Consider the following 12,700-nt stretch of genomic DNA (forward strand, 5'->3'; position numbering starts at 1 on the left):
TAATTTATCCAAGGAAGAATATAGATCACTGATGGACTTGAAACACAACAGAGACTTAATTATAAAACCTGCTGACAAAGGAGGAGCTATTGTGGTATTAGATCAAACGTATTACATTAATGAAATCCTTTCACAATTGGGTAACACTAGTACTTACACACCTATATCTAATAATCCAACCTTTGAAATTGGGAGACAGATTAGAAGTTTGGTATCACACTATTTACATTTGGGAGTTATTGACCAGAAATTGGGGGATTTTCTGATTAATGACCATCCGGTCATTCCAGTGTTCTAAACACTTACGAAAATACATAAAAAATCTTCTCAGACCCCCCGGGAGACCTATAGTGGCATCCACTAATTCTGTCCTGTCACCAGTTGTGATTACATTAGAAAAGATCTTATCTCCACTTGTACCCTTTATGAGATCTCATCTAAAAGATACCACACATTTTCTACAACTACTGAGGGACTTGGGTCCCCTGCCCCCTGGCAGTTTATTGGTCACCATGGATGTTTCCAGTTTATATACCAATATTGGACATCAGGAAGGTCTAGAATCAGTTACCAGATATGTCACCACACATGCTAATTTTACAGAGAATCAATTACAGTTTTGTAGAGATGCATTGAGTATTATTCTTACGAAAAATTACTTCCTGCTTGAAGACCAATATTATGTACAAAGGAAAGGCACAGCAATGGGGTCAAATGCCGCGCCCCCATTTGCAAACATATTCATGGACTTCTACGAGACATCATACGTATATTGTCACCCATTATTTTCATCACATGTTATATTTTGGAGATGCTTTATCGATGATGTATTTCTTATTTGGACCGGTAATGTAGAAACCCTTTGGGGGGGCGTTATACGGACAGGAGGCGTAGTGGAAACTGACTTATACGTCAAACCTACGGATAAAAACAGCTTGCTTTTATATACGAGTAATCATCCACGACATGTTAAAAAGGTATTACCCAAGTCTCAACATGATAGAATTAGGAGAATTGTCTCTAATCCGGTCCAACGTACTTTTAGACACATCGAAATGGATAAGAAATTTCGTGATAGGGGTTATCCATCTACCTTTGATGAGAATATTAGGGAACAAGATGTTAATATGCTTATCACAGCACCTAAGTCCCCTAGGATTGCTTTTGTGAGGGTCTTTCATCCCTTTAAGCAACGTATCCAACAGTGTATATTAAAACATTTTAATATCCTACAGAACTCTTACCCGACTATTCCTGAGTTTAATACTAGACCCATCTTTTGTAATAAAAGATCTGATAATTTAAGGAACCACTTGGTAAGGGCGGATATAGGCTCCTCTAGACCTTTGACCAAACAGAGAGTTTTGAGTACTCCACGGAACGGGACTTTCCCTGGCTTGGGATGTCTACAGTGCTCTAACGTTACCAAGGGTGATTCATTCACTCACCCAGGTTCAGGGCAGAGATTTCCAATAAAGGGACATTTTACCTGTGAATCATCATTTGTAATATATCTTGGTGAGACTACCCAACATATCCGGGACTGCATATCCCAGCATAAATCTACAATTAGATGTGGACGTACTCTTTTACCTGTTCCTGCACAACTCTCCCAAAATAATCACACTGTTGCATAACTCAAATATCAAGTCATTGATTGGATACCTTCTATGAGGAGAGGTGGTAATAGGATTAAAAAATTAAAGATATGTGAGTCTTATTGGATACACAAATGACAAACTCTTTTTCCACTAGGTCTTAACAGGGAGTATGAGATTATGCATTAGGTGACTATTTAATTACAAATCGCTTACTATCTTCATTGTACATGACGATTAAGCATATCTTTTTATTTTCATCTATAATAGCTTCACTTGTTATTCATTGGCTTTATTATACAGTTTTAAATATGATCCTTTTATGTTATAATGATTTCTCTAATTGTGCTTCTTTCTGTTTTCAGCAGACGGGCACTGACACTCGCTAATAATGAGCAGCAGAGTCACATGATTGTATATCGGCTATTTTTGGCTTTGTTCGGCTTCACTCGGCTCACTTGCCGCTTGCGCATGCGCACTAGACACTTCGGCCTGTCCCGGTCACCCGGAAGTACCTGTACACAGGGTTCACTCAGGTTGGCGTCCCAGCACTGCACTCTGGACTTTCTAGCACCCGAACTTATGTCCCTAGGTAAGATTATACATTTGAGCACTTGGATTTCCTTTCTTATGCATATTTGGTTAACTTAAATGGGAACAGTGGCATCCTGGACTATGTATAGCGTATATAATATATAACTGGTGGATCCACTACTATTTTTAATGTTTCACCGCTGTTTATCCTGGCTTACAAGCAGATGGATATGGTTGTCCTTTTCACTTTCTCCTTTTTCAGGACTTTGCTTGATATATTATATTTTATATATTATATTGTGACATATTAACTATATTATATTGTAATTATACAGGTATATACATTGATGGACATGATTATACAAGTGGAGGCCATTTTTTACATAGGTATCTTAGATACCCTGCTATATCTTACTATATATACTTGGTTTTAACAACGATAATCTGTGACTTCACAGTTAATGATAGACTCATGGACATATTTATATGTAGATACATATAATTTTAGGCAAAAATTATTATTTATGCCTCTGGTACATTTTTTGGCTTTTCTTTTACTTTTTTCTTTTTATGTATTTAATGAATTCTTATGTTATGTCGCATCTAGGTATTCCTTGATAAAGGTTTATGAATTAGCCGAAACGTCGAACTGTGGTACCTAAATCATGTACTTCATTTGTCCTTTTTGTGCAGAATTGGCCTCAATATGAGATGAAATAATCAATATTTTGAAATACAATAAACTTAATTTTGCTTGGAGAAACAGTGTGCCGGATATTTCTTGAGACTGTTTAAGGCCTGGTTCCCATTGCGTTAATGGGAAAGCGCTAACGGACAGCGTTGCATGGCGAAATTAATGCCGTGCAACGCGTCCGTTAGCGCGCCTATTCACGGCAATGGGAATGCGCAGCACTAGCGCGTGCCATGCTCAGCACGCGCTAGCGATGCGCCGGTGTTTCCTGGCGCGCCGCGGACACTGCTCGCAGCGTCCGAGGCGCGCCCGCGGTCCGTTCCCCGCTCTCGCAGATCGGGGATCTGCGAGAGCAGGGACGTTACCGCGACCCCGGGACTCGGCCACATTAAAAACATTGCGTTAGCGCAACCCGCTAGCGCTAGCGCTAAACGGGTTGCACTAACGCAATGTGACCCTAGCCTAACTCTTTATTGGACATAAAATGTATTGTAACTAGGATTTGATATTTATGGCCTCTTTTTTACTGTGACATGTTTTAATTTGGTTAGGGAAATAGTAGCGAGCATCCAGCAGGTTATGAAGATCAAAACATCTTAACGTTTCTAACTGTTTTTTTCAAACATGGTCGAAACGTCACATCCTGTGCATGGCAGAATAAATATGTTTTGAACTTCACCTACTGCTGGATGCTGTCTACTATTTTCCTGTACATTCTGTATCTAAGTGGGTTCCATGGATTTTGTACTTTGTGTCTTTATATGGGAGAATGCCCTTATCTGCTCATTTGTCTTTTGAAGAATGCTGCAAGCTAACCCTACATATTTGGTGTTATAATTTGGTGTCATTTTTAATGAAATAACACCATGAAGACCCAGGACATCTCCAAACAAACTAGGGAAAAAATTGATAAAAAGTACAAGTTAGGGTTGGGTTATAAAAAAAAAATCTCAATCTCTAATGATCCTCCAGAACAACCTGAAATCCAGTATCATCAAATGGAAAGAACATGTTACCCACAACAAACCTGCCAAGAGACAGTCACCCACCAAAACATTCAGCCCGGGGCAAGGCAGCCATTAATTAGAGAGGCAGCACAGAGACCAGAGGTAACCCTCTGGTAACACAGTAAAACATGGTGGTGCCAGCATCATGCTCTGGGGATAACTTTTGGCAGCAGAAACAGGAAAAATGGCCCAAGTGGAGAGGAATATGGATGGTGTGAAATATAGGGATATTCTTGAGAAAAACCTGTTTCAGTCGGTCATTGACTTGAAACTGGGACAGGGGTTCACCTTTCGACAAGACAATGACCCATAGCATACTGCTAAAGCAACACTTGAGTCGTTTAAGGGGAAATATGTAAATGTTTTGGAGTGGCTAAAGGTACCATCACACATAACGATATCGTTGCTTTTTGTGACGTAGCAACGATATCGTTAAGGAAATCGTTATGTGTGACAGCGACCAACGATCAGGCCCCTGCTGGGAGATCGTTGGTCACTGAGGAAAGTCCAGAACTTTATTTCGTCGCTGGATCTCCCACTGACATCGCTGGATCGGCGTGTGTGACGCCGATCCAGCGATGTCTTCACTGGTAACCAGGGTAAACATCGGGTTACTAAGCGCAGGGCTGCGCTTAGTAACCCGATGTTTACCCTGGTTACCAGCATAAACGTTAAAAAAACAAACACTACATACTTACCTTCAGCTGTCTGTCCCCGGCGCTGTGCTTCTCTGCACTCCTCCTGCATCCTGTGTCAGCGCCGGTCAGCCGGAAAGCAGAGCTCGGGATCGTTGGTCGCTGGAGAGCTGTCTGTGTGACAGCTCTCCAGCGACCAAACAGCGACGCTGCAGCGATCGACATCGTTGTCGGTATCGCTGCAGCGTCGCTCAGTGTGAAGGTACCTTTAGTCAAGGCCCAGACCTTAATCCAATTGAGAATCTGTGGTCAGACTTGAAGATTGCTGTTCATCAGAGGAAACCAACTAACTTGAAAGAGCTGGAATAGTTTTGCCTTGAGAAATGGCCAAAAATTCAAGTGGCAAGATGTGGAAAGCTCATAGAGACATTATTCAAAGTGACTTGCAGCTGTAATTACTGCAAAAGGAGGTACTACAAAGTACAGACTTTATGCCTCCAGTGAGCAGGTATGTATAGACTAATTTGTCTTAAAAAGTACACCTCCTGGATTGTCTGAATGAAGCAGAGGAGGGTTTAGGTTTGTGTTGAAGAAAAAGGAAGGATATATGGTAATAAAAATTAAAAATGCAATGCCCTGCCATCCTTTTTACCCAACTCGAAGTGAAGAACATCTCCAGTACTGGAAAGATCAGGATTTGTGAAAAGAGGCCTTATAGCGACTTTTTACGTTTGGCTGATGTCACGCATGAAAATATGCTTTTTATTGCAAAAAATAGATTTTGCATCGCCATATTTTGAGAGCTATAATTTTTTCATATTTTGGCCGACAGAGTCATGTGAGATCTTGTGCTTTGTGGAACGAACTGATGTTTTTATTGGCACAATTTCCGGGCACATGACATTTTTTTATCAATTTCTATTCCGATTTTTGGGAGAGAATGAGCAAAAACCAGCAATTCATGAATTTCTTTAGGCGGTGGGGTGTTTTTACCGTTCCATGTGTGGTAAAATTGATAAGGCAGTTTTATTCTTTAGGTAAGTATGATTACAGCGATACCTCATTTATATCTTTTTTTATGTGTTGCCATTTTTTACAATGAAAACTGTTTTATAGAAAAAATAATTGTTTTTGCATTGCTTTATTGTGAGAGCTATAACTTTTTAATTTTTTCGGTGATGGAGCTGTATGGGGGCTTGTTTTTTTGCTTGACAAGATGACGTTTTCAGCGGTACCATGTTTATTTTTGTTCGTCAGCACACACCACCCATGTGCGCAGCCAATCGCGATGACGCACTATTCCATCCATGGCAAGTAAGTCCCAGATCACATGGACGGAATAGTACGTCTTATGGCAGAAAGGGGTTAAACAGTGAAAATATATAGCGTAAAAGAAAATAAATCATGAAAAAAACTTTTAAGGTGTTCCCACAAAAACACATTCCTTATTTATTTTCCTGTTTCTTCTTTTTTTTGTGAAGGCAAACCTAATCCTGCAAAAATGTGTAGGTAACATACCTGATTTCTATGGAAGCACAAAAATAAATCTCTGAACTGACTACAAACGAGTACATAAAACCATATGAGGCATGACAGAATTAAAGTCTTTGAGTCAGAGACTCAGATATGGCAAACAGCCAGCTGTGCCACTGCCAGTTAGGCTCTGCACATTACCATGACAATTATATTGAGGGGAAATGATTTCATTCAAAGGGTATGGTCTGAATATTAAAAATTCCTTATAGAAAATAAAAGGCACATAGCTTCCCAATAGAAAAAGTGCATAACATGTTTAGTTTTGTTTCAAGATTGCACTCTAACAGATGTACTAGTAAGCAAAGGAAATTGATGAGTCCCAGTTTCATGTTGCACAGCCCTAACTGATTGGAGGACAGATTTACAACACATGTAAGAAACAATTAGACTCCACTGACAACAAAGCTGGAAGTAAATTCTTCTAATGAGTGGAAAAAATATAAGGTAAAAATGATCTATGTCCACGCTTAAAACCTAATATCAGAAAACCCCTTGTTTCTGCGAATTGCACTCGGCAACAGATGGTGTTCAGATTAGGATCGTTTTTTGCTCTTTTTCCACACCATACCTCTTTTATTTTATAGTTTGTTCTCCCATAGACTTGGATATTTTTTCTATAGACTGGTGCTATTTATTGGCTGTCAGGTGATAATTTTAATTGTTTGGAAAGAGAGAGAAAGGGCAGAATAGTTTGCAGAGATTAAACACTTTTCAGAAGTTTTTCAGATCACTTTTTTATAGGGACACAAATGCCACATGCAGTTTGTAACTGTCATTTTGTCTGACAACTCGTATGTTATATAGAGCTATTAAAAAACACATTCCTTCACCTGTATCACATATATTTAAGCTCGGTTTACATATAGTTTGGCCTAGGTATGCTATTTTATTTAAACAGCAAAAAGACCTATAAGTTAGGTTTGGTATATATTCAGATCAGGCAAATGGATTGTGCAACTAAGGTTTTTGGCTAGAATGCCTCTTTTTTACTTTACAGTCTATTTTACCTAAGACAGTGACAGCTGATCATGTAGTTAAAGGGGATGATCATAAATGTCATCCTTTAATATTGGCAAAGTTTTTCATATGTTATTAAGGGTTTGCTCAAGTTAGAATCTAAAAATGCAGTCCTTTGTTGCTCCTGAAAAGTTGGATGAGTGGAATCCACATGGTTGAATTTATGTCATGCGAGTCCAATACAATTTTTTTCTCAAGTAGCATCTGTATGACATCCGTATGACATGCATATGCAATCCATATGCAATTAAATTTTATCAACAATAGAGATGAGCAGTGTTCGAGTCGAACTGTTTGCCAATTTCAAATTCGAGCTGTTTTGGGCGGTGTTTGAGTCGTTCGACGAACCCGAACAATTTGCTTAAAATTCGTCTGCTCGAGTTTTTGTTCGATAAATGTTCGTTCACCAAAAGCCTAGCTTGATTTGCACATTAAAACTGTTTATCATTGTTAATAGACTGTTTCAGTGTATAGTCGGGACTAGTTGTAATATCAGCCCTTTTCAGGGTAGGTTACAGCAGTTCATAGCACTGATTGCCAGGCAGGTCTGTGCCAGTGCTGTGCAAGTGTTTGTCACAGCATTTTGTGTAATCTGGCTCAGCCAATCCTTTTGCGCTAGTAGCATTGTCTGATAGTCTTCTGAGTAGCCTGCCTGTAAAGCTAGCTACACCGCCTGTGCATCTCTATTTTCACTGAATCTTATCCAGTTAATAGTTTTGGGCCTAGGAGCAGTGTCTGCATGTCAGCAGAGTAGCCCGCCTGTGAAACTAACTACACCGCCTGTGTATCTCTATTTTCACTGCATCTAATCCAGTTAATAGTTTAGGGCCTAGGAGCAGTGTCTGCACGTCAGCAGAGTAGCCCGCCTGTGAAACAAACTATCGCCTGTGTAACTCAGTTTTCACTGCATCTAATCCAGTTGAGAGTTTAGGGCCTAGGAGCAGTGTCTGCATGTCAGCAGAGTAGCCTGCCTGTGAAACAAACTATACCGGCTGTGTATCTCAATTTTCACTGCATCTAATCCGGTTGATAGTTTAGGGCCTAGGGGCAGTGTCTGCACGTCAGCAGAGTAGCCTGCCTGTGAAACAAACTATACCACCTGTGTATTTCAATTTTCACTGCATCTAATCCAGTTGATAGTTTAGGGCCTAGGAGCAGTGTCTGCACGTCAGCAGAGTAGCCTGCCTGTGAAACAAACTATACCTCCCGTGTATCTCAATTTTCACTGCATCTAATCAAGTTGATAATTTAGGGCCAAGGAGCAGTGTCTGCACGTCAGCAGAGTAGCCTGCCTGTGAAACAAACTATACCTCCTGTGTATCTCAATTTTCACTGCATCTAATCAAGTTGATAATTTAGGGCCAAGGAGCAGTGTCTGCACGTCAGCAGAGTAGACTGCCTGTGGAACAAACTATACCGCCTGTGTATCTCAATTTTCACTGCATCCAATCCGGTTGATAGTTTAGGGCCTAGGAGCAGTGTCTGCACGTCAGCAGAGTAGCCTGTCTGTGAAACGAACTATACCGACTGTGTATCGCAATTTTCACTGCATTTAATCCAGTTATTAGTTTTGGGCCTAGTACCACAGTTTGGCCACTCAGTTCTGCTCGGTTTTCATAAATTGGTTGTTGTGCCAACAACTACAGATACAGAGTTGCCAATTAGTTAAGCACTAAAATGAGTGGCAAAAGGTCTGCTGCTGGTGGAAAGGGGAATACGCGTGTTGGAAAGGGAAAAAAAGATTGTGTCCGTGAGGTAGGTGGTCAAGCAACAGTAACATCTGCAGAAGAAAGACCATCTTCCAGCCAAAGTAAGATGTCTACTTCTTTTCATGTACAATCTGATATGATCCCTTTTTTAAGACCATCGCTACAAGCATCACCAAAAATTCCAGATGAGGCACAAAAACAGCAGGTGCTTGAATGGATATCAAGTGCTTGTTCAAGTGGGCTCTCCTCCATGTCAACTTCAACATCACAACTACTCCAGTCCTCAGAGTTGTCACTCCAATCGCACTTGCTTCCTCACAGCTCCCAAGTCTCCAGCAGCCCATCTGAGCATGGGGTAACACATGGTTGAGTCTGTAGAGCTGTTTACGCATACTATAGCCTGGGAATCAGAGGTCTGCTCCAGAGCTTCTGTGAATCCAGATGAGGAAATGATTCGCACTGATGCCCAGAATCTTTGTGAGTCAGATCCAGACCCAGATGAAGAAGGTTCTGAGCATAATGTAGACCCTCGTTCCCAAACTGTAACTCCTGTTGGTGGAGACAATGAGGAAGATGATGATGAGACTGAGATACCTGATTGGAACGAAAACTTGACTTTTCGGTCGGGGCAGGAAGATGTTGGCTCTGAGGATGACGGGCATGAGAACACACAGGATGATGATGACGAGTTTGTAGACCCCACTTACTGTCAACCCCCAGTCCGCCAGTCCATGAGGTCAGCAGAGGAGGTAGAGGAGGATGCTAGTGATGAGTTTGATGACGAGGTAACGGTGCGCCTTCCTGGACAGAGACGGAGTACTGGAAGCACGTCTACAACTGCATCCTCAACCCCAACTGTGCCTCAGACCAGAAGTCGTGGTGGCTCTTCTGGTCGTACGGGCTCTAAGCCTTGCATAGCCTGGGCATTTTTTGACATCGCAAAGGATGACCCAACTCATGTTGTCTGTTAGATTTGTCAACAAAATCTCAGTAGAGGCCAAAAAGTCACTAGCATGAGTACTTCATGCATGAACCATCACATGGATATGAGGCATAAGTTGCAGTGGGAAGCTCACTGTGCTACAATGTGGCATAGTGGGCCGGGTCAACCACCGTCTGCCCCATCAAGTGCATCTGCATCCTCTTCATCCTCTGTGACTGTGGGAACAGCAATCGCACATGGTTTTGGATGCAGACCTTCCACCTATTTACCCGCAACAGCCGGTGTGATTGGCAGGTCGTCAGGACATTTGCATGTGAAAACACCTGCTGGTGTTGAGCACTCTCCGACATCGACACCACATTTTGATCAAAGCAACATAACATCTCCGTCTGCACCTTCCTCACAGACCAGCAGTTTGTCGGGGACACCCTACTCAACTCCGTCTTAGCACGGCAGCCAGCCCTCAGTCCCTGAGATGTGGACAAGTAAAAGACCATTTCCTCCTAGCCATGACAAAGCTAAGAGGTTGAATTTCTCCATATGCAAACTGTTGGCTACAGAAATGCTACCTTTCCGCCTGGTGGACACAGAGGATTTTCGAGACCTTATGTCCGTCGCAGTGCCCCAGTACCAGTCGCCACTAGGGTTGAGCGAAACGGATCGGTCATTTTCATAAGTCGCCGACTTTTGGCAAAGTCGGGTTTCATGAAACCCGACCCGATCCCTGTGTGGGGTCGGCCATGCGGTACGCGACTTTCGCGCCAAAGTCGCGTTTCAATTACGTGAAAAGCGCCATTTCTCAGCCAATGAAGGTGGCCGCAGAGTGTGGGCAGCGTGATGACATAGGTCTCAGTCCCCACCATCTTAGAGAAGGGCATTACAGTGATTGGCTTGCTTTCTGCGGCGTCACAGGGGCTATAAAGGGGCGAGCACGCCGACCGCCATCTTACTGCTGCCGATCTGAGTATAGGGAGAGGTTGCTGCTGCTTTTTCAGAAGCAGGGATAGCGTTAGGCAGGGTACATTAACCCCCAAACCACTTGTGCTGTAGCGATTTCCACTGTCCAACACCACCTTTTGTTTGCAGGGACAGTGGAGGCTACATTTTTTTTCCCTCAGTGCTGTAGCTAATTGGGCTGCCCTAGAAGGCTCCCTGATAGCTGCATTGCTGTTTGTAAGCCGCTGTGCAAACCAACTGCTTTTTTCAAAGCACAAATCCTGTTTCTCCTTCCTTTCTGCACAGCTATCTTGTTTGTTTGTCCACACTTTTGACTTTTTTGCGCAGCAGTCAACTCCTTGTTATTGCTGCCTGCCATACTTTGCTGAGATTACTACAGGGAGATAGTAATTGTAGGACAGTCCCTTTTTTTTTTTTTCGTTATATCTCTTCAAGCCACTTTCTGCCACAGAAAATATACTCTAATACAGTGGCCCAGATTTATTCACTAGTCTCCCTGAAGAAAAAAAAAAGAGGGTGCAGATTAAATTTGGCAAATCTGCATCAGTGGCAGTCCTGTGTGTGGCATCTGTGTCTCATTTTCTGGCACAGAAAACATACAGTCTAACAGTGAGCCTGATTTCTTGCCAATTCTCCCATAAATAAAAAAAAATAGTGGGAGATTAAGATTGGCAATTCTGCCTCAGTGCCAGTCGTGTGTGTGGCATGTCTTTAATTTTGTGCCACAGAAAACCTAGTGTGTAATACTGGGCCAGATTTTTTAAAAATTCTCCCAGAAAGAAAAATAGTGGGAGATTAAGATTGGCAATTCTGCCTCAGTGCCAGTCGTGTGTGTGGCATATGTCTTTAATTTTGTGCCACAGAAAACCTAGTGTGTAACACTGGGCCTGATTTCTTGACAAATCTCCCACAATAAAGATACAAAAAACGTGAGAGATTAAGATTGGCATTTCTGCCTCAGTGCCAGTCGTGTGTGTGGCATCTGTCTTTAATTTTGTGCCACAGAAAACCTAGTCTGTAATACTGGGCCAGATTTTTTTTAAATTCTCCCAGAAAAAAAAAATAGTTGGAGATTAAGATTGGCAAATCTCCCTCAGTGCCAGTCGTGTGTGTGGCATCTGTCTTTAATTTTGTGCCACAGAAAACCTAGTGTGTAACACTGGGCCTGATTTCTTGACAATTCTCCCACAATAAAGTTACAAAAAAAGTGGGAGATTAAGATTGGCATTTCTGCCTCAGTGCCAGTCGTGTGTGTGGCATCTGTCTTTAATTTTGTGCCACAGAAAACCTAGTGTGTAATACTGGGCCAGATTTTTTTTAAATTCTCCCAGAAAAAAAAAATAGTGGGAGATTAAGATTGGCCATTCTGCCTCTGTGCCAGTTCTGTGTGTGGCATCTGTCTCTCATTTTGTGCCACAGAAAAACCTAGTGTGTAGGGTTGAGCGAAACGGGTCGGCCAGATTCAGAAGTCGCCGACTTTTGGCAAAGTCAGGTTTCATGAAACCCGACCCGACCCCTGTGTGGGGTCGGCCATGAGGTCGGCGATCTTCTGATGTGGAATCGGAATTCCGATACCAAGTTCTGATATGTTTAAGATATCGGGAATCGGTATAGGAATTCATATTTAAGTGTAAAATAAAGAATAAAAATTAAAAAATATTGATATACTCACCCTCGGACGCGCCCTGGTTCTCACCGGCAGCCTTCCTTCCTAAGAATGAGCGCCTGAAGGGCCTTCGATGACGTCGCGGCTTGTGATTGGTCGCGTGAGCGGTCACATGGGCGGTCACGTGACCAATCACAAGCCGCAACGTCATCTAAGGTCCTTCAGGCGCTAATTCTTAGGAAGGAAGCGTCCGAGGGCGCGTCCGAGGGTGAGTATATTCCTAATAGGTATATACTCACCCTCGGACGCGCCCTGGTTCTAACCCGCAGCCTTCCTTCCTAAGAATCAGTGCCTGAAGGACCTTAGATGACGTCGCGGCTTATGATTGGTCGCGTGATGCCCATGTGACCGCTCACGCGACCAATCACAAGCCGCGACATCATCGAAGGTACTTCAGGCGCTCATTC

Source organism: Ranitomeya imitator, chromosome 3, assembly GCF_032444005.1.
Source record: "Ranitomeya imitator isolate aRanImi1 chromosome 3, aRanImi1.pri, whole genome shotgun sequence".
NCBI lineage: Eukaryota > Metazoa > Chordata > Amphibia > Anura > Dendrobatidae > Ranitomeya > Ranitomeya imitator.